At 40.8% G+C, this 27,159-nt stretch overlaps 1 protein-coding gene across 2 annotated transcripts in view; it reads right to left on the reverse strand.

Moving 5' to 3' along the window:
- CYFIP1 (cytoplasmic FMR1 interacting protein 1) overlaps positions 1–27,159 on the reverse strand; it is a 543,505-nt gene that overhangs the window by 154,175 nt on the left and 362,171 nt on the right. The window lies entirely within an intron of this gene.

Below are 27,159 nucleotides of genomic sequence, written 5' to 3' on the forward strand. Positions count from 1 at the left end.
TGTGTCCGGTCCACGGCGTCATCCTTACTTGTGGGATATTCTCTTCCCCAACAGGAAATGGCAAAGAGCCCAGCAAAGCTGGTCACATGATCCCTCCTAGGCTCCGCCTACCCCAGTCATTCGACCGACGTTAAGGAGGAATATTAGCATAGGAGAAACCATATGGTACCGTGGTGACTGTAGTTAAAGAAAATAAATTATCAGACCTGATTAAAAAACCAGGGCGGGCCGTGGACCGGACACACCGTTGGAGAAAGAAATTTATCAGGTAAACATAAATTCTGTTTTCTCCAACATAGGTGTGTCCGGTCCACGGCGTCATCCTTACTTGTGGGAACCAATACCAAAGCTTTAGGACACGGATGAAGGGAGGGAGCAAATCAGGTCACCTAAATGGAAGGCACCACGGCTTGCAAAACCTTTCTCCCAAAAATAGCCTCAGAAGAAGCAAAAGTATCAAACTTGTAAAATTTGGTAAAAGTGTGCAGTGAAGACCAAGTCGCTGCCCTACATATCTGATCAACAGAAGCCTCGTTCTTGAAGGCCCATGTGGAAGCCACAGCCCTAGTGGAATGAGCTGTGATTCTTTCGGGAGGCTGCCGTCCGGCAGTCTCGTAAGCCAATCTGATGATGCTTTTAATCCAAAAAGAGAGAGAGGTAGAAGTTGCTTTTTGACCTCTCCTTTTACCTGAATAAACAACAAACAAGGAAGATGTTTGTCTAAAATCCTTTGTAGCATCTAAATAGAATTTTAGAGCGCGAACAACATCCAAATTGTGCAACAAGCGTTCCTTCTTTGAAACTGGTTTCGGACACAGAGAAGGTACGATAATCTCCTGGTTAATGTTTTTGTTAGAAACAACTTTTGGAAGAAAACCAGGTTTAGTACGTAAAACCACCTTATCTGCATGGAACACCAGATAAGGAGGAGAACACTGCAGAGCAGATAATTCTGAAACTCTTCTAGCAGAAGAAATTGCAACTAAAAACAAAACTTTCCAAGATAATAACTTAATATCAACGGAATGTAAGGGTTCAAACGGAACCCCCTGAAGAACTGAAAGAACTAAATTGAGACTCCAAGGAGGAGTCAAAGGTTTGTAAACAGGCTTGATTCTAACCAGAGCCTGAACAAAGGCTTGAACATCTGGCACAGCTGCCAGTTTTTTGTGAAGTAACACCGACAAGGCAGAAATCTGTCCCTTCAGGGAACTTGCCGATAATCCTTTTTCCAATCCTTCTTGAAGGAAGGATAGAATCCTAGGAATCTTAACCTTGTCCCAAGGGAATCCTTTAGATTCACACCAACAGATATATTTTTTCCAAATTTTGTGGTAAATCTTTCTAGTTACAGGCTTTCTGGCCTGAACAAGAGTATCGATAACAGAATCTGAGAAACCTCGCTTCGATAAAATCAAGCGTTCAATCTCCAAGCAGTCAGCTGGAGTGAAACCAGATTCGGATGTTCGAACGGACCCTGAACAAGAAGGTCTCGTCTCAAAGGTAGCTTCCAAGGTGGAGCCGATGACATATTCACCAGATCTGCATACCAAGTCCTGCGTGGCCACGCAGGAGCTATCAAGATCACCGACGCCCTCTCCTGATTGATCCTGGCTACCAGCCTGGGGACGAGAGGAAACGGCGGGAACACATAAGCTAGTTTGAAGGTCCAAGGTGCTACTAGTGCATCCACTAGAGCCGCCTTGGGATCCCTGGATCTGGACCCGTAGCAAGGAACTTTGAAGTTTTGACGAGAGGCCATCAGATCCATGTCTGGAATGCCCCATAGTTGAGTGACTTGGGCAAAGATTTCCGGATGGAGTTCCCACTCCCCCGGATGCAATGTCTGACGACTCAGAAAATCCGCTTCCCAATTTTCCACTCCCGGGATGTGGATAGCAGACAGGTGGCAGGAGTGAGACTCCGCCCATAGAATAATCTTGGTCACTTCTTCCATCGCTAGGGAACTCCTTGTTCCCCCCTGATGGTTGATGTACGCAACAGTCGTCATGTTGTCTGATTGAAACCGTATGAACTTGGTCCTCGCTAGCTGAGGCCAAGCCTTGAGAGCATTGAATATCGCTCTCAGTTCCAGAATATTTATCGGTAGAAGAGATTCTTCCCGAGACCAAAGACCCTGAGCTTTCAGGGATCCCCAGACCGCGCCCCAGCCCATCAGACTGGCGTCGGTCGTGACAATGACCCACTCTGGTCTGCGGAATGTCATCCCTCGTGACAGGTTGTCCAGGGACAGCCACCAACGGAGTGAGTCTCTGGTCCTCTGATTTACTTGTATCTTTGGAGACAAGTCTGTATAGTCCCCATTCCACTGACTGAGCATGCACAGTTGTAATGGTCTTAGATGAATGCGCGCAAAAGGAACTATGTCCATTGCCGCTACCATCAACCCGATCACTTCCATGCACTGAGCTACAGAAGGAAGAGGAACGGAATGAAGTATCCGACAAGAGTCCAGAAGTTTTGTTTTTCTGGCCTCTGTTAGAAAAATCCTCATTTCTGAGGAGTCTATAATTGTTCCCAAGAAGGGAACCCTTGTTGACGGGGATAGAGAACTCTTTTCCACGTTCACTTTCCAGCCGTGAGATCTGAGAAAGGCCAGGACGATGTCCGTGTGAGCCTTTGCTCGAGGAAGGGACGACGCTTGAATCAGAATGTCGTCCAGGTAAGGTACTACTGCAATGCCCCTTGGTCTTAGCACCGCTAGAAGGGACCCTAGTACCTTTGTGAAAATCCTTGGAGCAGTGGCTAATCCGAAAGGAAGCGCCACAAACTGGTAATGTTTGTCCAGGAATGCAAACCTTAGGAACCGATGATGTTCCTTGTGGATAGGAATATGTAGATACGCATCCTTTAAATCCACCGTGGTCATGAATTGACCTTCCTGGATGGAAGGAAGGATAGTTCGAATGGTTTCCATCTTGAACGATGGGACCTTGAGAAATTTGTTTAAGATCTTGAGATCTAAGATTGGTCTGAACGTTCCCTCTTTTTTGGGAACTATGAACAGATTGGAGTAGAACCCCATCCCTTGTTCTCTTAATGGAACAGGATGAATCACTCCCATTTTTAACAGGTCTTCTACACAATGTAAGAACGCCTGTCTTTTTATGTGGTCTGAAGACAACTGAGACCTGTGGAACCTCCCCCTTGGGGGAAGTCCCTTGAATTCCAGAAGATAACCCTGGGAGACTATTTCTAGCGCCCAAGGATCCAGAACATCTCTTGCCCAAGCCTGAGCGAAGAGAGAGAGTCTGCCCCCCACCAGATCCGGTCCCGGATCGGGGGCCAATATTTCATGCTGTCTTGGTAGCAGTGACAGGTTTCTTGGCCTGCTTTCCCTTGTTCCAGCCTTGCATTGGTCTCCAAGCTGGCTTGGCTTGAGAAGTATTACCCTCTTGCTTAGAGGACGTAGCACTTTGGGCTGGTCCGTTTTTACGAAAGGGACGAAAATTAGGTCTATTTTTTGCCTTGAAAGGCTGATCCTGAGGAAGGGCGTGGCCCTTACCCCCAGTGATATCAGAGATAATCTCTTTCAAGTCAGGGCCAAACAGCGTTTTCCCCTTGAAAGGAATGTTTAGTAGCTTGTTCTTGGAAGACGCATCAGCCGACCAAGATTTCAACCAAAGCGCTCTGCGCGCCACAATAGCAAACCCAGAATTCTTAGCCGCTAACCTAGCCAATTGCAAAGTGGCGTCTAGAGTGAAAGAATTCGCCAATTTGAGAGCATTGATTCTGTCCATAATCTCCTCATAAGGAGGAGAATCACTATCGAGCACCTTTATCAGTTCATCAAACCAGAAATATGCAGCTGTAGTGACAGGGACAATGCATGAAATGGGTTGTAGAAGGTAACCCTGCTGAACAAACATCTTTTTAAGCAAACCTTCTAATTTTTTATCCATAGGATCTTTGAAAGCACAACTATCCTCTATGGGTATAGTGGTGCGTTTGTTTAAAGTAGAAACCGCTCCCTCGACCTTGGGGACTGACTGCCATAAGTCCTTTCTGGGGTCGACCATAGGAAACAATTTTTTAAATATGGGGGGAGGGACGAAAGGAATACCGGGCCTTTCCCATTCTTTATTAACAATGTCCGCCACCCGCTTGGGTATAGGAAAAGCTTCTGGGAGCCCCGGCACCTCTAGGAACTTGTCCATTTTACATAGTTTCTCTGGGATGACCAACTTTTCACAATCATCCAGAGTGGATAATACCTCCTTAAGCAAAATGCGGAGATGTTCCAACTTAAATTTAAATGTAATCACATCAGATTCAGCCTGATGAGAAATGTTCCCTGAATCAGTAATTTCTCCCTCAGACAAAACCTCCCTGGCCCCCTCAGATTGGGTTAGGGGCCCTTCAGAGATATTAATATCAGCGTCGTCATGCTCTTCAGTAACTAAAACAGAGCAGCCACGCTTACGCTGACAAGGGTTCATTTTGGCTAAAATGTTTTTGACAGAATTATCCATTACAGCCGTTAATTGTTGCATAGTAAGGAGTATTGGCGCGCTAGATGTACTAGGGGCCTCCTGAGTGGGCAAGACTCGTGTAGACGAAGGAGGGAATGATGCAGTACCATGCTTACTCCCCTCACTTGAGGAATCATCTTGGGCATCATTGTCATTATCACATAAATCACATTTATTTAAATGAATAGGAATTCTGGCTTCCCCACATTCAGAACACAGTCTATCTGGTAGTTCAGACATGTTAAACAGGCATAAACTTGATAAGAAAGTACAAAAAACGTTTTAAAATAAAACCGTTACTGTCACTTTAAATTTTAAACTGAACACACTTTATTACTGCAATTGCGAAAAAACATGAAGGAATTGTTCAAAATTCACCAAATTTTCACCACAGTGTCTTAAAGCCTTAAAAATATTGCACACCAAATTTGGAAGCTTTAACCCTTAAAATAACGGAACCGGAGCCGTTTTAAGCTTTAACCCCTTTACAGTCCCTGGTATCTGCTTTGCTGAGACCCAACCAAACCCAAAGGGGAATACGATACCAAATGAAGCCTTCAGAAAGTCTTTTCTAAGTATCAGAGCTCCTCTCACATGCGACTGCATGCCATGCCTCTCAAAAACAAGTGCGCCACACCGGCGCGAAAATGAGACTCTGCTTATGCTTTGGGAAAGCCCCTAAGAAACAAGGTGTCTAATACAGTGCCTGCCGATATTATTATATCAAAATACCCAGATAAAATGATTCCTCAAGGCTAAATATGTGTTAATAATGAATCGATTTAGCCCAGAAAAGTCTACAGTCTAAATAAGCCCTTGTGAAGCCCTTATTTACAATCGTAATAAACATGGCTTACCGGATCCCATAGGGAAAATGACAGCTTCCAGCATTACATCGTCTTGTTAGAATGTGTCATACCTCAAGCAGCAAGAGACTGCACACTGTTCCCCCAACTGAAGTTAATTGCTCTCAACAGTCCTGTGTGGAACAGCCATGGATTTTAGTTACGGTTGCTAAAATCATTTTCCTCATACAAACAGAAATCTTCATCTCTTTTCTGTTTCTGAGTAAATAGTACATACCAGCACTATTTCAAAATAACAAACTCTTGATTGAATAATAAAAAACTACAGTTAAACACTAAAAAACTCTAAGCCATCTCCGTGGAGATGTTGCCTGTACAACGGCAAAGAGAATGACTGGGGTAGGCGGAGCCTAGGAGGGATCATGTGACCAGCTTTGCTGGGCTCTTTGCCATTTCCTGTTGGGGAAGAGAATATCCCACAAGTAAGGATGACGCCGTGGACCGGACACACCTATGTTGGAGAAATAAGGAATTTGAATAATTGTGCTTTATACAAAAAAATCATAACCACCACAAAAAAGGGCGGGCCTCATGGACTCTTGCTAATATGAAAGAAATGAATTTATCAGGTAAGTTCTTACATAAATTATGTTTTCTTTCATGTAATTAGCAAGAGTCCATGAGCTAGTGACGTATGGGATAATGACTACCCAAGATGTGGATCTTTCCACGCAAGAGTCACTAGAGAGGGAGGGATAAAATAAAGACAGCCAATTCCTGCTGAAAATAATCCACACCCAAAATAAAGTTTAATGAAAAACATAAACAGAAGATTCAAACTGAAACCGCTGCCTGAAGTACTTTTCTACCAAAAACTGCTTCAGAAGAAGAAAATACATCAAAATGGTAGAATTTAGTAAAAGTATGCAAAGAGGACCAAGTTGCTGCTTTGCAAATCTGATCAACCGAAGCTTCATTCCTAAACGCCCAGGAAGTAGAAACTGACCTAGTAGAATGAGCTGTAATCCTTTGAGGCGGAGTTTTACCCGACTCGACACAGGCATGATGAATTAAAGATTTCAACCAAGATGCCAAAGAAATGGCAGAAGCTTTCTGGCCTTTTCTAGAACCGGAAAAGATAACAAATAGACTAGAAGTCTTTCGGAAAGACTTAGTAGCTTCAACATAATATTTCAAAGCTCTAACAACATCCAAAGAATGCAACGATTTCTCCTTAGAATTCTTAGGATTAGGACATAATGAAGGAACCACAATTTCTCTACTAATGTTGTTGGAATTCACAACCTTAGGTAAAAATTCAAAAGAAGTTCGCAACACCGCCTTATCCTGATGAAAAATCAGAAAAGGAGACTCACAAGAAAGAGCAGATAATTCAGAGACTCTTCTGGCAGAAGAGATCGCCAAAAGGAACAAAACTTTCCAAGAAAGTAATTTAATGTCCAATGAATGCATGGGTTCAAAAGGAGGAGCTTGAAGAGCCCCCAGAACCAAATTCAAACTCCAAGGAGGAGAAATTGACTTAATGACAGGTTTTATACGAACCAAAGCTTGTACAAAACAATGAATATCAGGAAGATTAGCAATCTTTCTGTGAAAAAGAACAAAGAGCAGAGATTTGTCCTTTCAAAGAACTTGCAGATAAACCTTTATCTAAACCATCCTGAAGAAACTGTAAAATTCTCGGAATTCTAAAAGAATGCCAAGAAAAATGATGAGAAAGACACCAAGAAATATAAGTCTTCCAGACTCTATAATATATCTCTCTGGATACAGATTTACGAGCCTGTAACATAGTATTAATCACAGAGTCAGAGAAACCTCTTTGACCAAGAATCAAGCGTTCAATCTCATACCTTTAAATTTAAGGATTTGAGATCCTGATGGAAAAAAGGACCTTGCGACAGAAGGTCTGGTCTTAGCGGAAGAGTCCACGGATGGCAAAAGGCCATCCGGACAAGATCCGCATACCAAAACCTGTGAGGCCATGCCGGAGCTACCAGCAGAACAAACGAGCATTCCTTCAGAATCTTGGAGATTACTCTTGGAAGAAGAACTAGAGGCGGAAAGATATAGGCAGGATGATACTTCCAAAGAAGTGATAATGCATCCACTGCTTCCGCCTGAGGATCCCGGGATCTGGACAGATACCTGGGAAGTTTCTTGTTTAGATGAGACGCCATCAGATCTATTTCTGGAAGCTCCCACATTTGAACAATCTGAAGAAATACCTCTGGGTGAAGAGACCATTCGCCCGGATGCAACGTTTGGCGACTGAGATAATCCGCTTCCCAATTGTCTATACCTGGGATATGAACCGCAGAGATTAGACAGGAGCTGGATTCCGCCCAAACCAGAATTCGAGATACTTCTTTCATAGCCAGAGGACTGTGAGTCCCTCCTTGATGATTGATGTATGCCACAGTTGTGACATTGTCTGTCTGAAAACAAATGAACGATTCTCTCTTCAGAAGAGGCCAAGACTGAAGAGCTCTGAAAATTGCACGGAGTTCCAAAGATTCCCAAAGATTCCCAAACTCCTTGTGCCGTCAGAGATCCCCACACAGCTCCCCAACCTGTAAGACTTGCATCTGTTGAAATTACAGTCCAGGTCGGAAGAACAAAAGAAGCTCCCTGAATTAAACGATGGTGATCTGTCCACCACGTTAGAGAGTGTCGTACAATCGGTTTTAAAGATATTAATTGAGATATCTTTGTGTAATCCCTGCACCATTGATTCAGCATACAGAGCTGAAGAGGTCGCATGTGAAAACGAGCAAAGGGGATCGCGTTCGATGCAGCAGTCATAAGACCTAGAATTTCCATGCATAAGGCTACCGAAGGGAATGATTGTGACTGAAGGTTTCGACAAGCTGAAATCAATTTTAAACGTCTCTTGTCTGTCAAAGACAGAGTCATGGACACTGAATCTATCTGGAAACCCAGAAAGGTTACCCTTGTCTGAGGAATCAATGAACTTTTTAGTGAATTGATCCTCCAACCATGATCTTGAAGAAACAACACAAGTCGATTTGTATGAGATTCTGCTAAATGTAAAGACTGAGCAAGTACCAAGATATCGTCCAAATAAGGAAATACCACAATACCCTGTTCTCTGATTACAGACAGAAGGGCACCGAGAACCTTTGTAAAAATTCTTGGAGCTGTAGCTAGGCCAAACGGCAGAGCCACAAACTGGTAATGCTTGTCCAGAAAAGAGAATCTCAGGAACTGATAATGATCTGGATGAATCCGAATATGCAGATATGCATCCTGTAAATCTATTGTGGACATATAATGCCCTTGCTGAACAAAAGGCAAGATAGTCCTTACAGTTACCATTTTGAACGTTGGTATCCTTACATAACGATTCAATATTTTTAGATCTAGAACTGGTCTGAAGGAATTCTCCTTCTTTGGTACAATGAAGAGATTTGAATAAAGCCCCAGCCCCTGTTCCAGAACTGGAACTGGCATAATTACTCCAGCCAACTCTAGATCTGAAACACATTTCAGAAATGCTTGAGCTTTCACTGGATTTACTGGGACACGGGAAAGAAAAAATCTCTTTGCAGGAGGTCTTATCTTGAAACCAATTCTGTACCCTTCTGAAACAATGTTCTGAATCCAAAGATTGTGAACAGAATTGATCCAAATTTCTTTGAAAAAACGTAACCTGCCCCCTACCAGCTGAGCTGGAATGAGGGCCGCACCTTCATGTGGACTTAGAAGCTGGCTTTGCTTTTCTAGAAGGCTTGGATTTATTCCAGACTGGAGATGGTTTCCAAACTGAAACTGCTCCTGAGGATGAAAAATCAGGCTTTTGTTCTTTGTTGAAACGAAAGGAACGAAAACGATTATTAGCCCTGTTTTTACCCTTAGATTTTTTATCCTGTGGTAAAAAAGTTCCTTTCCCACCAGTAACAGTTGAGATAATAGAATCCAACTGAGAACCAAATAATGTGTTACCCTGGAAAGAAATGGAAAGTAGAGTCGATTTAGAAGACATATCAGCATTCCAAGTTTTAAGCCATAAAGCTCTTCTAGCTAAAATAGCTAGAGACATAAACCTGACATCAACTCTGATAATATCAAAAATGGCATCACAGATAAAATTATTAGCATGTTGAAGAAGAAGAATAATATTATGAGAATCATGATCTGTTACTTGTTGCGCTAAAGTTTGCAACCAAAAAGTTGAAGCTGCAGCAACATCAGCCAATGATATAGCAGGTCTAAGAAGATTACCTGAACACAGATAAGCTTTTCTTAGAAAGGATTCAATTTTCCTATCTAAAGGATCCTTAAACGAAGTACCATCTGACGTAGGAATAGTAGTACGTTTAGCAAGGGTAGAAATAGCCCCATCAACTTTAGGGATTTTGTCCCAAAATTCTAATCTGTCAGACGGCACAGGATATAATTGCTTAAAACGTTTAGAAGGAGTAAATGAATTACCCAAATTATTCCATTCTCTGGAAATTACTTCAGAAATAGCACCAGGAACAGGAAAAACTTCTGGAATAACCACAGGAGATTTAAAGACCTTATCTAAACGTTTAGATTTAGTATCAAGAGGACCAGAATCCTCAATTTCTAAAGCAATTAGTACTTCTTTAAGTAAAGAACGAATAAATTCCATTTTAAATAAATATGAAGATTTATCAGCATCAATCTCTGAGACAGAATCCTCTGAACCAGAAGAGTCATTAGAATCAGAATAATGATGTTCATTTAAAAATTCATCTGTATAAAGAGAAGTTTCAAAAGATTTTTTATGTTTACTAGAAGGAGGAATAACAGACATAGCCTTCTTGATGGATTCAGAAACAAAATCTCTTATGTTATCAGGAACATTCTGAACATTAGATGTTGATGGAACTGCAACAGGTAATGGTACATTACTAAAGGAAATATTATCTGCATTAACAAGTTTGTCATGACAATTAATACTAACAACAGCTGGAGGAATAGCTACCAAAAGTTTACAGCAGATACACTTAGCTTTGGTAGTTCCAGCACCAGACAGCGATTTTCCTGAAGTATCTTCTGACTCAGATGCAACGTGAGACATCTTGCAATATGTAAGAGAAAAAACAATATATAAAGCAAAATTGATCAAATTCCTTAAATGACAGTTTCAGGAATGGGAAAAAATGCCAAGGAACAAGCTTCTAGCAACCAGAAGCAAAGAAAAATGAGACTTAAATAATGTGGAGACAAAAGCGACGCCCATATTTTTTAGCGCCAAATAAGACGCCCACATTATTTGGCGCCTAAATGCTTTTGGCGCCAAAAATGACGCCACGTCCGGGACGCCGACATTTTTGGCGCAAAAGAACGTCAAAAATGACGCAACTTCCGGCGACACGTATGACGCCGGAAACAGAAAAGATTTTTTGCGCCAAAAAAGTCCGCGCCAAGAATGACGCAATAAAATGAAGCATTTTCAGCCCCCGCAAGCCTAACAGCCCACAGGGAAAAAAGTCAAATTTTTAAGGTAAGAAAAATAATTGATTCAAGTGCATTATCCCAAATATGAAACTGACTGTCTGAAAATAAGGAATGTTGAACATCCTGAGTCAAGGCAAATAAATGTTTGAATACATATATTTAGAACTTTATTAAAAAAGTGCCCAACCATAGCTTAGAGTGTCACAGAAAATAAGATTTACTTACCCCAGGACACTCATCTACATGTTTGTAGAAAGCCAAACCAGTACTGAAACGAAAATCAGCAGAGGTAATGGTATATATATAAGAGTATATCGCCGATCTGAAAAGGGAGGTAAGAGATGAATCTCTACGACCGATAACAGATAACCTATGAAATAGACCCCGTAGAAGGAGATCACTGCATTCAAAATAGGCAATACTCTCCTCACATCCCTCTGACATTCACTGCACGCTGAGAGGAAAACCGGGCTCCAACCTGCTGCGGAGCGCATATCAACGTAGAAATCTTAGCACAAACTTACTTCACCACCTCCATAGGAGGCAAAGTTTGTAAAACTGAATTGTGGGTGTGGTGAGGGGTGTATTTATAGGCATTTAAGGTTTGGGAAACTTTGCCCCTCCTGGTAAGAATGTATATCCCATACGTCACTAGCTCATGGACTCTTGCTAATTACATGAAAGAAAATGTATTATTTTGCATTCAGTTATATACCTTAATATATGTTTATTCTGATTGACAAAATCTGAAAATAGTTCTCAAAGCACATATGGTGGTGGGGAGCGTGCCCGGGCAGCGGCCATGAAAGGCTGCACTACCAGTTGCTGCTAAATAATTTTAGGTAATCAGCCAATTATCTATAAATATATTTAACATCCATTTCTGCAAACAGCATATTAGACCATCTTACTACTTGCACTACCGAACTATACAGATACTGCTTTAAATTATTGGCTTACGATCTGGTCTGGGCCGTTGGAATCTTGGTGGCAGCCTTTTACATTTACAACCCCCCTCCCCCCCCCCCCGTAAACCGGGTAATACAGCCTCTCTTAGGCTGATAACTAAGCAATATGGGTCATGGAAGTCACCATTCAGCTGCTTCTAACAACCACATTAAAGATGGTGATTTACTCTTCACTACTGTGGCGTCTGAATGCGGCAGCCAGAAATGCCTGTGAACCAATGGAAGCTATATGCTACACACTGACCCATTCTCCATGTACGAACACAGAAGATGTAATTGAGAATGCAGTATGGAGAGAGTCAATGTCCGAACATACAAAATGGCGATGGAGTCGCTTAGGTGAGACTTCCCATATGATACACCTACAATAGAACATAGTGTATGCATCGGCCAGGTGGCAGATCTACAGGCTGAGCCAGCGCTACGATCTCTCGTAGAAGATCAAGATGCCCCTGGTGGTGGAGGCCCATGGTGGTGAAGGCTGCTGAGCTTCTTCAGTGGTACACAGGCCGCAACAGACTGGTGTGGGGTAAAATCATTACAGGTGACGTTATATCCTATTGCATGATAACAGTTTCAGTGAGAACTTGATTCACTTTCAGCTTATTAAAAGGAGACAATCCTGAGACTGGGTCATATAACTGATCCTATAAAGATCTACGATGAAGACCTACTACCAGCTTTAGACTCACAGAACCTTCAGCAACCCACATTTATATTGGTGTAGTTAGTAATACCTTCCATAAAATATTTAGCTATAAGTTATTTACCCAGAAGTTAAAGGACCAGTAAATATGGTAGATTTGCAAAATTAACATATGCATGATAAAACAATACAATAGCACTTACTCTGAATTTCAAATGAGTAGTAGATTTTTTTCTAACAAATTTCAGTTATGTCTATTTCCCCTGTACCATGTGACAGCCATCAGCCAAATCACAAATGCATATATGTATATTCAGTGAATTCTTACACATGCTCAGTAGGAGCTGGTGACTCAAAAAGTGCAAAATATAAAAGACTGCACATTTTTTTAATGGAAGTAAATTGTAAAGTTGTTTAAAATTACATGCTGTATAGTATCATGAAGGTTTAATTTGACCTGAGTGTCCCTTTAAGGTTAAGTGACTCACTAAGTTTATCTTGTTTTTTTATCTAAATTCATTATTCATTTGTATCTGGTTCAGCCTGCTATTGTAGCTCTCAACAAACAAGCTACAATAATATAGCTATCTATTTAAATGGAAAGTCACCCTAATATTTATGTTCCTTATTTCTCTAGGCCATATAGTGAATACATATAACTTAGCATATAGTTATATAATCTGACCCTTCACAGTTTTTCAGGCTATATGTTTTCTAGAAAATTATTATCTCTCTGCACTCTAGCTCTATGTGATGTAGATTATGACTACATATATCTGCATATGTTTTCCTATGGTGGTATAACTCACCTTAAGGTTCCTGGTGAGGAAAGATAGTATAATTGGCACATCTACATAATCATAGTGATAGATCTCATTGGTGCCTTACACTCTATTAATTTAGTTTGGAGTCAGGTTGATCCTACTGTCAGCGGCCATGATGGTGGACTTATAACTGATTTTATATTATACCTTATATACATGTTGAGTGAAATACTTAGAGGATCAAGCCCACCTAGTGACTTGAGTCTACCTCTAAGATTAAAGGGATAGTAAACACCAAAAATTTTATTGTTTAAAAAGAAAGATAATCACTATTTACCATTCCCCAGTTTTGCATAATCAACACTGTTATAGAAATATATGTTTTACCTCTGTAGTTACCTTGTATCTAAGCTTTTGCAGACTGCCTCCTTATCTCAGATCTTTTGACAGACTTGGATTTCAGGCAATTAGTGCTGGCACAGTGTTATCTATATGAAACACATGAACTAACTCCCTCTAGTTGTGAAAAATTGTCAAATGCATTCAGATGAAAGGTGGCCTTCAAGGGTTTAGAAATTAGCATATGAGAACACCTAGGGTTAGCTTTCAACTAAGAATAATAAGAGAACAAAGCAAATTTGATGATAAAAGTAAATTAGACAGTTTTTAAAAAAAATTACATGCTCTATCTGAATCATGAAAGTTTAATTTGGACTTTACTATCCCTTTAATATGCTAAGGAGCACATACGTAATTTCGGAGTTAACACCCTTTTTACAGAGACACTATATGCGTTCCTGATTATAAATATATTTATTCAACAAGATGCAAATAATTACTAGCATGCCCCTACATTTACACCCTGGGGGTGATCTTAGTTGGTTCCCTATCAACAAATTGCCTTTAGGCTCGCTATAAGGGACATCAAGGGTCAAAATGCAAAACTAAGACGTCAGCTTTGCTTAATTATGTGCCTTTTCACTCAGGTCATTTAAGTAACTTCTTTATCCTATAATTCCATGTCTTTTTAGCCTACCAGTTATCAGGCTCACCTTCCTATATCCTATGACTTACTAGCATATATATACACTAGAGGGCCTAAAAGTGGCTATACCACAGATATACTAATTACTTATACTTTAACCACAAACATAACAGTTGCTAGATCATCTCTCCCTAGACCTATAAGCATGAATAGGTCGAAGAGTGACCTTATGAGGCATGTGAGAGTTTTAATATATACTAGATAGTCCAAAAATGGCTCTACTCTACAGATATACTAATAATTTATACTTTAACCACAAATAACAATTGTTATATTCTCTCTCCCTAGACCTATAAGCATGGTTGGGTCCAAGAGTTACCTTATGAGGCATGTGAGAGTTCTATATAAGAAAAATAAGGTTTCATGAGTATATGTGCACTGTTATATAAGTCTCTCAGTATACCTAGATGCATATAACTTAATTGGTGTATTAGACTGAACAATATTTAGCACTTTTGCCAGTTTACAGAGTTCTCCCAAATTACCATGTACCTCTTGACTTTATTTTCATTATAAATGTACACAAGTTATGCTGTTTTCACTGCTAAAAACCTCAATCAAAAGTTTTATCAAATAAAAATGTATGCTTACCTGATAAATGTCTCTCTTTCTTGACATGGTGAGTCCAAGTAATCATCAATTACTGTTGGGAATATCACTCCTGGCCAGCAGGAGGCGGCAAAAAGCACCAGAACAAAGCTGTTATGTATCACTTCCCTTCCCACAACCCCCAGTCATTCGACCGAAGGAAAAGGAGAGAAAGGAAATAACACATGGTGTAAAGGTACCTGAGGTTTATATAAAAAAAAACTGTCTGAAAACAAGGGAGGGCCGTAGACTCACCGTGTCAAGAAATAAATAAATCAGGTAAGCATAAATTCTGTTTTCTTTCTTATGACACAGTGAGTCCACAGAATCATCAATTACTGTTGGGAATCAATACCCAAGCTAGAGGACACAGATGATTGGGGAGGGACAAGACAGGTAACCTAAACAGAAGGCACCACTGCTTGAAGAACATTTCCCCTAAAAGAGCCTCAGAAGAGCCAAAAAAAATCAAATTTATAGAATTTAGAAAAAGTGTGCAAAGAAAACCAGGTTGCAGCCTTACAAATCTGTTCTACAGAGGCCTCGTTTTGAAGGCCCAATAAGAAGAAACCGCCCTAGAGGAATGAGCAGAAATTCTCTCAGGAGGCTGCTGTCCAGCAGTCTCAAATGCCAAACAAATAACATTTCTCAATCAGAGAGAAAGAGAAGTGGCAGTAGCTTTCTGACCATTACGTTTTCCAGAGAAGCAAACAAACAATGCAGAAGACTGACGAAAGCCCTTCGTAGCCTGCAGATAGAACTTAAGAGCCCGCACAACGTCTATGTTGTGCAACAAACGTTCTTTATGAGAAGGATTAGGACAGAGAGAAGGAACAACAATTTCTTGATTAATATTTCTGTTCGAAAAAACAACCTTAGGAAGAAACCCAAACTTGGTACGGAGAACTGCCTTATCTGCATGAAATATGAGATAAGGAGAATCACAATGCAAGACAGAGTTCAGAAACCCTCAGAGCAGAAGAAATAGTAGTAAGAAACAAAACCTTCCAAGATAACTTAATATCTATGGAATGCATAGGCTCAAACGGAGCCTGTTGTAAAACTTTAAGGAACAAGGGGCCTGATTCTGACCAGGGCCTGACAAAACGGATTGAACATCCGGCACATCCGCCAGATGCCTATGCAGCAGAATGGATAGAGCAGAAATCTGACCCTTGAGGGTACTGACAGATAACCCCTTCTCAAGGCCTTCCTGGAGAAAAGATAAGATCCTTGGGATCCTGACCTTACTCCAAGAAAATCCTTTTGGCTCACACCAATAAAACATAATTTATGTAAGAACTTACCTGATAAATTAATTTCTTTCATATTAGCAAGAGTCCATGAGCTAGTGACGTATGGGATATACATTCCTACCAGGAGGGGCAAAGTTTCCCAAACCTCAAAATGCCTATAAATACACCCCTCACCACACCCACAAATCAGTTTAACGAATAGCCAAGAAGTGGGGTGATAAGAAAAAAGTGCGAAAGCATAAAAAATAAGGAATTGGAATAATTGTGCTTTATACAAAAAAATCATAACCACCACAAAAAAGGGTGGGCCTCATGGACTCTTGCTAATATGAAAGAAATGAATTTATCAGGTAAGTTCTTACATAAATTATGTTTTCTTTCATGTAATTAGCAAGAGTCCATGAGCTAGTGACGTATGGGATAATAAATACCCAAGATGTGGAACTTCCACGCAAGAGTCACTAGAGAGGGAGGGATAAAATAAAGACAGCCAATTCCGCTGAAAAAATAATCCACACCCCAAAATAAAGTTTTAATCTTATAATGAAAAAACCCCTGAAATTATAAGCAGAAGAATCAAACTGAAACAGCTCCCTGAAGTACTTTTCTACCAAAAACTGCTTCAGAAGAAGAAAACACATCAAAATGGTAGAATTTAGTAAAAGTATGCAAAGAAGACCAAGTGGCTGCTTTGCAAATCTGATCAACCGAAGCTTCATTCCTAAACGCCCAGGAAGTAGAAACTGACCTAGTAGAATGAGCTGTAATCCTTTGAAGCGGAGTTTTACCCGACTCGACATAAGCATGATGAATCAAAGATTTTAACCAAGATGCCAAAGAAATGGCAGAGGCCTTCTGACCTTTCCTGGAACTGGAAAAGATAACAAATAGACTAGAAGTCTTTCGGAAATTCTTAGTAGCTTCAACATAATATTTCAAAGCTCTAACTACATCCAAAGAATGCAACGATCTTTCCTTAGAATTCTTAGGATTAGGACACAATGAAGGAACCACAATTTCTCTACTAATGTTGTTAGAGTTCACAACTTTAGGTAAAAATTGAATTGAAGTCCGCAACACCGCCTTATCCTGATGGAAAATCAGAAAAGGAGATTCACAAGAAAGAGCAGATAACTCTAAAACTCTTCTATTAGAAGAGATGGCCAAAAGGAACAGAACTTTCCAAGAAAGTAATTTAATGTCCACAGAATGCATAGGTTCAAACGGAGGAGCCGGTAAAGCCCCCAGAACCAAATTCAAACTCAAAGGAGGAGAGATTGACTGAAGAGCTCTGAAAATCGCACAGAGTTCCAAAATGTTGATGGGTAATCTCGCCTCCTGAGATTCCCAAACCCCCTGCGCTGTCAGAGACCCCCATACAGCTCCCCAACCTGTCAGATCTGAGACATCTTGCAATATGTAAGAGAAAAAACAACATATAAAGCAAAATCTATCAAATTCCTTAAAAGGCAGTTTCAGGAATGGGAAAAAATGCCAATGAACAAGCCTCTAGCAACCAGAAACAAATGAAAAATGAGACTAAAATAATGTGAGAAAAAAGGTGGAGACAAAAATGACGCCCACATTTTTTTGGCGCCAAAAAAGCCGCCCACATTATTGGCGCCCAAATGCTTTTGGCGCCCAGAATGACGCCACATCCGGTGACGCCGACATTTTTGGCGCAAAATGTAAAAAAACACGAACAACTTCCGGCGACAAGTATGAAGCCGGAAATGACAAAGAAATTTTTTGCGCCAAAAAAGTCCGCGCCAAGAATGACGCAAGAAAAAGAAGCATTTTCAGCCCCCGCGAGCCTAACAGCCCACAGGGAAAAAAGTAAATCTTTAAGGTAAGACAAAAATGTCTTAATTCATATGCAATATCCCAAATAATGAAACTGACTGTCTGAAATAAGGAAAATTGATCATCCTGAATCAAGGCAAATAAATGTTTAAACACATATATTTAGAACTTTTATATAAAAGTGCCCAACCATAGCTTAGAGTGTCACAAAAAATAAGACTTACTTACCCCAGGACACTCATCTACATGTAGTAGAAAGCCAAACCAGTACTGAAACGAGAATCAGTAGAGGTAATGGTATATAAGAGTATATCGTCGATCTGAAAAGGGAGGTAAGAGATGAATCTCTACGACCGATAACAGAGAACCTATGAAATAGATCCCGTAGAAGGAGACCATTAAATTCAAATAGGCAATACTCTCTTCACATCCCTCTGTCATTCACTGCACACTGAGAGGAAAACCGGGCTCCAGCCTGCTGCGAAGCGCATATCAACGTAGAAAGCACAAACTTACTTCACCACCTCCATGGGAGGCAAAGTTTGTAAAACTGATTTGTGGGTGTGGTGAGGGGGTGTATTTATAGGCATTTTGAGGTTTGGGAAACTTTGCCCCTCCTGGTAGGAATGTATATCCCAAACGTCACTAGCTCATGGACTCTTGCTAATTACATGAAAGAAATATATTTATGCCATATCTTATGGAAAATCTTCCTAGTAAGAGGCTTGCAAGCCTGAATTATGGTCTCAATAACCGATCTGAAAAGCCACTCTTAGACAGAACTAAGCGTTCAAACTCCAAGTAGACAGCTTCAGAGAAACGAAATTTGGATGAAAGAAGAGACCCTGAATCAGAAGGTCCTTCCTCAGATGAGTCTCCAAAGTAAAAGAGATGACATCTCCGTTAGGACTGCATACCAGATCCTGCGAGGCCACGCAAGGATTATTAGAATTACCAGCGCTCTTCTCCTGTTTGATACGAGTAATGACTCGTGGAAGGAGAGCAAAATGGTAGAGATAGATCTGAATAATCCCCGTTCCACTGAGCGAGCATGCATAGCTGCAGAGGTCTCAAATGAAACTGAGCAAATGGAACTATGTCCATGGAAGCCACCATCAACACATCAGCCATAGAAATGGCAGGTCTAATAATATAACCAGAATGTAAATAAGCTTTTCTTAGATAAGATTCAATCTTTCTATCTTAAGGATCCTTAAAAGAAGTACTATCTTCCATAGGAATAGTAGAATGTTTGGCAAGAGTGGAAATAGCCCCATCAACCTTAGGGACTTTTTCCCAAAACTCTATATTAGCCACAGGTAAAGGATACAACTTCTTAAACCTAGAAGAAGGGTTAAAAGAAGAACCAGGCTTAGACCATTCTTTAGTAATCATATCAGAAACAGCATCTGGAATAGAAAAAAAAACTCAGGAGCAACCTTAGGAGGTTTAAAAACAGAATTTAAACGTTTACTGGCTTTGTTATCAAGAGGACTAGACTCTTCAATACCCAAAGTAACCAGAACCTCCTTTAACAAAGAACGAATATAATAAATCTTAAACAGATAGGAAGATTTGTCAATTTCAGAATCGGAATCAGGATCCTCTTAACCAGAGGAATCCTCATCAGCAGAGGACATTTCAGTATGCTGTCTTTCAATACAAAGTCCATCAGAATTATGAGAAGTTTTAAAAGACCTTTTACGTTTATTTGAAGGCGGAATAGCAGACATAGCTTTATCTATAGCTGCAGCAATATAATTATTTACATCTGCAGGAATATTCGGTACATTAGATGTTGAAGGAACAACAGACGATGGATTAGTGCTAATAGAAACATTATCCGCATGCAAAAGCCTATCATGACAGATGCCACATAATTGGGCTGAAGAAATAACATCAGTTAATTTACAACAGACATACTTAGCTTTGGTAAAACTGTATTAAGGCAGAATGGTTTCTACAGCAACATCAGAGGCAGGATCAGACAGACATCTTGCAAAATGTAAAAAGAAAAAAACATTTAAACAAAATATCCAATTTCCTCATATAGCAGTTTTAGGAATGGGAAAAAATACTTATGCTAAAGTAAGATGCAAAAAAATAAGCATCATAGCTCTTAATAATATGAAGAGAACCAGAAGCATTAAAGGAAGAAGGGTAATATACAAAAACATTTTGACGACAAGTATGACACAAAAGGAAATAAAAAAAAAATTTGCCGCCAAAGCTAATATCAGGAAATGCCGCAACTCGCGTCATAACAAACACGACTTTGCGCCAAAACAACTTACGTCAACAAAGACGCAGGAAAAGACGAAACTTGCATCACCCTAGACAATTCCATGTCAAAAAAAATTTTGCACCAAGAATGACGCCATAAAAAACGGCATTTTGCATCCTCGGGAGCCTAGTTTGCCCACGAAAAGTCAAATTGAAAAAACTGGAACCCCAGGTAAAAAAAAAAAATATTCTTCCCAAACAAATTCCATACTGAAACTGATAGTCTGCAGAAAAGGGAAATATACATAGAACTGACTCTTGGCCCCAGAAGCAGAACTTTTTTTCACTTTCTGCAATGAGATTTTTTAAGTGAAAATTTTTCAGCAGATCATTTTGAAATTTAAAATTAAACAGTTACAGTAAAGTACCAGTTCAATTGCAATGTGTTGATTAACTGGAGGATAAAGCATTTTTTTAAAGTTTTATAATATAGTGCAGCAATTGAAAATTGCATTGCACATTAGCTGCAGAGAAAAAAAATGAATTAAAAAAATGCGTTACGTTACGTCAACAATAATACATGCAGTGCTGCTTTGCAGTAATGCTCCATATTTGACTGTTCTCTTCAAACAGCACTTTGGATGCACTTTGTTAAAGGGACATTAAACAATAAATACATGCTAGATAAAATGATGCATTCAAAGAAAAGATTAGTCCATGACTAACATGTAGATGTATTTTTTAAAGTTTCATTAGTTGTTAAAAAAGTGACAAAATAAGTGTAAAGTTTTAGTGTCTATAAAACACTGGGAGCTGCCATGTTGTAACTTGTGTTACCTTCTCTGCTGTGGCCAATTAGGGACAGTTATACATAGGTCATTAGAGTGTGCAGCCAATGGTTGTGCTGGATTTAACAGTGTTCTGCACTTCCATTTCTAACAGGAACTGAAAAGCTCACAATTTCAGAATGGAATTACAGGCAAAGAGGACAAAATAAATAATGAAAGCATATTGCAGAGCTGTTTTATTATATACAATTTATCATTTTATATTACCATCTCAAAGTGTTTAATGTCCCTTTAAGGAAAACACACAGTGCAGCCAGAGCACAGTGCAGTTTAAAGACAACAGCCTGATGCAGAGCAGCACTGCAAAGCGAAAAAGCCAACAGTTCCTGCATGTGTCCCATTCTTTCTGCATACATGCTGCATTTTCTGCGATGACATCTCAGATCATAGCATGTTCTACCTTGGGGCTCTTGGCAAATAAGTAAATACATATATTTAAAACTTTATAACAAAGCGCCAAACATAGCTGACTGTGTCTTAAAAAAAATGATACATACTTACCGGAAGACACCCATCCACATACAGCAGAAAGCCAAACCAGTACTGAAAAATATCAGCAGAGGTAATGGTATAGGAGTATAATGTCAATCTGAAAAGGAAGGCAGGGGACGAATCCCTGCGACTGATTACAGAGAGCCTTTGAAAGGATTTCCTATGGGTGAAACCACTAAATCAACAGGCAATACTCCCTTCACATCCCTGTGAGAAACACTGTACTCAGAGGAATTGGGCTCCAGAATGTTTAGAAAACAAGCACAACTAACTTCACCACCTCCCTAGGAGGCAACGTTTGTAGTTATAGGCATTTTGAGGTTTGGGAAACTTTGCCCCCTCCTGGTAGGAATGTATATCCCATACGTCAGTAGCTTATGGACTCTTTCCACTTACATGAAAGAAATTATATATATATATATATATATATATATATATATATATATATATATATAAAACAATAAAACCCCAAACCGTAATTAAAAGTTTAGTTTGGTATATGTGTTCCCATTATAAAAGGTTAAGTGAAAACAGAATTTATGCTTACCTGATAAATTACTTTCTCCAACGGTGTGTCCGGTCCACGGCGTCATCCTTACTTGTGGGAAATATCTCTTTCCCAACAGGAAATGGCAAAGAGTCCCAGCAAAGCTGGCCATATAGTCCCTCCTAGGCTCCGCCCACCACAGTCATTCGACCGACGGACAGTAGGAAAAAATAGGAGAAACCATAGGGTGTCGTGGTGACTGTAGTTAAAGAAAATAATTCATCGGACCTGATTAAAAAACCAGGGCGGGCCGTGGACCGGACACACCGTTGGAGAAAGTAATTTATCAGGTAAGCATAAATTCTGTTTTCTCCAACATTGGTGTGTCCGGTCCACGGCGTCATCCTTACTTGTGGGAACCAATACCAAAGCTTTAGGACACGGATGAAGGGAGGGAGCAAATCAGGTCACCTTAACGGAAGGCACCACGGCTTGCAAAACCTTTCTCCCAAAAATAGCCTCCGAAGAAGCAAAAGTATCAAATTTGTAAAATTTGGCAAAAGTGTGCAGTGAAGACCAAGTCGCTGCCTTACATATCTGATCAACAGAAGCCTCGTTCTTGAAGGCCCATGTGGAAGCTACAGCCCTAGTGGAGTGAGCTGTGATTCTTTCAGGAGGCTGCCGTCCGGCAGTCTCATAAGCCAATCGGATGATGCTTTTAAGCCAAAAGGAAAGAGAGGTAGAAGTTGCTTTTTGACCTCTCCTTTTACCAGAATAGACGACAAACAGAGAAGAAGTTTGTCTGAACTCTTTTGTAGCTTCTAAGTAGAACTTTAGAGCACGGACTACATCTAAATTGTGTAGCAAACGTTCCTTCTTTGAAACTGGATTCGGACACAAAGAAAGTACAACTATCTCCTGATTAATATTTTTGTTGGAAACAACCTTTGGTAGAAAACCAAGCTTAGTTCGCAGAACAACCTTATCTGAATGGAACACCAGATAGGGTGGAGTACACTGTAGAGCAGATAGCCCAGAAACTCTTCTAACAGAAGAAATAGCAACCAAAAACAAAACTTTCCAAGATAACAACTTAATATCTATGGAATGTAAAGGTTCAAACGGAACCCCTTGAAGAACTGAAAGAACTAGATTTAAACTCCAGGGAGGAGTCAAAGGTCTGTAAACAGGCTTGATCCTAACCAGAGCCTGAACAATTGCTTGAACATCTGGCACAACTGCCAGTGGTTTGTGTAGTAGGACAGATAAAGCAGAAATCTGTCCCTTTAGAGAACTCGCAGATAATCCTTTATCCAAACCTTCTTGTAGAAAGGAAAGAATCCTAGGAATCTTTATCTTATTCCATGGGAATCCCTTGGATTCACACCAGCAGATATATCTTTTCCATATTTTATGGTAAATCTTTCTAGTTACCGGTTTTCTGGCTTGAACCAGAGTATCTATCACGGAATCTGAAAACCCACGCTTTGATAGAATCAAGCGTTCAATCTCCAAGCCGTCAGCTGGAGGGAGACCAGATTTGGATGTTCGAATGGACCCTGAACAAGAAGGTCCTGTCTCAAAGGTAGCTTCCATGGTGGAACCGATGACATATTCACCAGGTCTGCATACCAAGTCCTGCGTGGCCACGCAGGAGCTATCAAGATCACCGAGGACCTCTCCTGTTTGATCCTGGCTACCAGCCTGGGAATGAGAGGAAACGGTGGAAACACATAAGCTAGGTTGAAGGTCCAAGGCGCTACTAGTGCATCCACTAGAGACGCCTTGGGATACCTGGATCTGGACCCGTAGCAAGGAACCTTGAAGTTCTGACGAGACTCCATCAGATCCATATCTGGAATGCCCCATAGTTGCGTCAACTGGGCAAAGATCTCCGGGTGGAGTTCCCACTCCCCCGGATTGAATGACTGACGACTCAAATAATCCGCTTCCCAGTTTTCCACACCTGGAATGTGGATCGCAGATAGGTGGCAGGAGTGATTCTCCGCCCATTGTATTATTTTGGTCACTTCTTTCATTGCCAGGGAACTCCTTGTTCCCCCCTGATGATTGAGATACGCAACAGTCGTCATGTTGTCTGACTGGAATCTTTGCTAGCTGAGGCCAAGCCCTGAGAGCATTGAATATCGCTCTTAGTTCCAGAATGTTTATCGGGAGAAGAGACTCTTCCCGAGACCACAGACCCTGAGCTTTCAGGGATTCCCAGACCGCGCCCCAGCCCACTAGGCTGGCGTCGGTCGTGACGATGACCCACTCTGGACTGCGGAAGCCCATTCCCTGGGATAGGTGATCCTGGGTTAGCCACCAACGGAGTGAGTCTCTGGTCTTCTGATCTACTTGAATCACTGGAGACAAGTCTGTATAGTCCCCATTCCACTGTTTCAGCATGCACAGTTGTAATGGTCTTAGATGAATTTGCGCAAAAGGAACTATGTCCATTGCCGCAACCATCAAACCTACTACTTCCATGCACTGAGCTACGGAAGGACGAGGAATAGAATGAAGAACTTGACAAGCGTTTAGAAGTTTTGACTTTCTGACTTCTGTCAAGAAAATCCTCATTTCTAAGGAATCTATTATTGTTCCCAAGAAGGGAACTCTTCTCGACGGAGACAGGGAACTTTTTTCTATGTTCACCTTCCATCCGTGAGATCTGAGAAAGGCCAGAACGATATCTGAGTGAGCCTTTGCCTTTGAAAGAGACGACGCTTGTACTAGAATGTCGTCCAAGTACGGTACTACTGCAATGCCCCTTGATCTTAGAACCGCTAGAAGGGATCCGAGTACCTTTGTGAAAATCCTTGGAGCAGTGGCTAACCCGAATGGGAGTGCCACAAACTGGTAATGTTTGTCCAGAAAGGCGAACCTTAGGAACTGATGATGTTCTTTGTGGATAGGGATATGTAGATACGCATCCTTTAGATCCACAGTAGTCATAAATTGACCTTCCTGAATTGTGGGTAGAATCATTCGAATGGTTTCCATCTTGAACGATGGTACTCTGAGAAATTTGTTTAGGATCTTTAAATCCAGGATTGGTCTGAAAGTTCCCTCTTTGTTTGGGAACTACAAACAGATTTGAGTAAAATCCCATTCCTTGTTCCGCCGTTGGAACTGGGTGTATCACCCCCATCTTTAACAGGTCTTCTACACAATGTAAGAATGCCTGTCTCTTTATTTGGTTTGAGGATAAGTGAGACATGTGGAACCTTCCCCTTGGGGGTAGTTCCTTGAATTCCAGAAGATAACCCTGAGAAACTATTTCTAGCGACCAGGGATCCTGAACATCTCTTGCCCAAGCCTGAGCAAAGAGAGAGAGTCTGCCCCCCACTAGATCCGGTCCCGGATCGGGGGCTACTCCTTCATGCTGTTTTGTTAGCAGCGGCAGGCTTCTTGGCCTGCTTACCCTTGTTCCAGCCTTGCATCGGTTTCCAGGCTGGTTTGGTCTGTGAGGTATTACCCTCTTGCTTAGAGGATGCAGAATTAGAGCCCGGTCCGTTCCTGAAATTACGAAAGGAACAAAAATTGGACTTATTCTTGGCTTTGAAAGGCCTATCTTGTGGGAGGGCGTGGCCCTTTCCCCCAGTGATGTCTGAGATAATCTCTTTCAATTCTGGCCCAAAGAGAGTTTTACCCTTGAAGGGGATATTAAGCAATTTTGTCTTGGATGATACATCCGCTGACCAAGACTTTAGCCAAAGCGCTCTGCGCGCCACAATTGTAAACCCTGAATTTTTCGCCGCTAATCTAGCTATTTGCAAAGCGGCATCTAAAATAAAAGAGTTAGCCAACTTAAGTGCGTGAACTCTGTCCATAACCTCCTCATATGGAGTCTCTCTACTGAGCGACTTTTCTAGTTCCTCGAACCAGAACCACGCTGCTGTAGTGACAGGAACAATGCACGAAATGGGTTGAAGAAGGTAACCTTGCTGTATAAAAAGCTTTTTAAGCAAACCCTCCAATTTTTTATCCATAGGATATTTGAAAGCACAATTATCCTCGATAGGAATAGTAGTGCGCTTGTTTAGAGTAGAAACTGCCCCCTCGACCTTAGGGACTGTCTGCCATAAGTCCTTTCTGGGGTCGACCATAGGAAATAATTTCTTAAATATAGGAGGGGGAACAAAAGGTATGCCGGGCTTCTCCCATTCCTTATTCACTATGTCCGCCACCCGCTTGGGTATAGGAAAAGCGTCGGGGTGCACCGGAACCTCTAGGAACTTGTCCATCTTGCATAATTTTTCTGGAATGACCAGGTTGTCACAATCATCCAGAGTAGATAACACCTCCTTAAGCAGTGCGCGGAGATGTTCTAATTTAAATTTAAATGTCACAACATCAGGTTCAGCCTGTTGGGAAATTTTTCCTGAATCTGAAATTTCCCCATCTGACAAAACCTCCCTCATGGCCTTTCAGATTGGTGTGAGGGTATGACAGAACAATTATCATCAGCGCCCTCCTGCTCTTCAGTGTTTAAAACAGAGCAATCGCGCTTTCTCTGATATGAAGGCATTTTGGATAAAATATTTGCTATGGAGTTATCCATTACAGCCGTCAATTGTTGCATGGTAATAAGCATTGGCGCGCTAGAAGTACTAGGGGCCTCCTGCGTGGGCAAAACTGGTGTAGACACAGAAGGAGATGATGTAGAACCATGTCTCCTCCCTTCATCTGAAGAATCATCTTGGGCAACTTCATTATCTGTGACAGTACTGTCCTTACTTTGTTTGGACGCTTTGGCACAATTATCACATAATTTAGAAGGGGGAGACACATTGACTTTCATACATATAGAACATAGCTTATCTGAAGGCACAGACATGTTAAACAGGCTTAAACTTGTCAGTAAAACACAAAAAAACGTTTTAAAACAAAACCGTTACTGTCTCTTTAAATTTTAAACAGAGCACACTTTATTACTGAATATGTGAAAAAATATGAAGGAATTGTTCAAAATTTACCAAAATTTCACCACAGTGTCTTAAAGCATTAAAAGTATTGCACACCAATTTTCAGAGCTTTAACCCTTAAAATAACGAAACCGGAGCCGGTTACAGTTTTAACCCCTTTACAGTCCCAGCTACAGCCTTTGCTGCGACTCTACCAAGCCCAGAGGGGAATACGATACCAAATGACGCCTTCTAGGAACTTTTCCAACTATTTTCAGGTCCTCACACATGCATCTGCATGTCTTGCTCTCAAAAACAACTGCGCAGTAATGGCGCGAAAATGAGGCTCAGCCTACAA

The sequence above is a fragment of the Bombina bombina genome, chromosome 3, assembly GCF_027579735.1.
Source record: "Bombina bombina isolate aBomBom1 chromosome 3, aBomBom1.pri, whole genome shotgun sequence".
NCBI classification, from domain to species: Eukaryota; Metazoa; Chordata; class Amphibia; order Anura; family Bombinatoridae; genus Bombina; species Bombina bombina.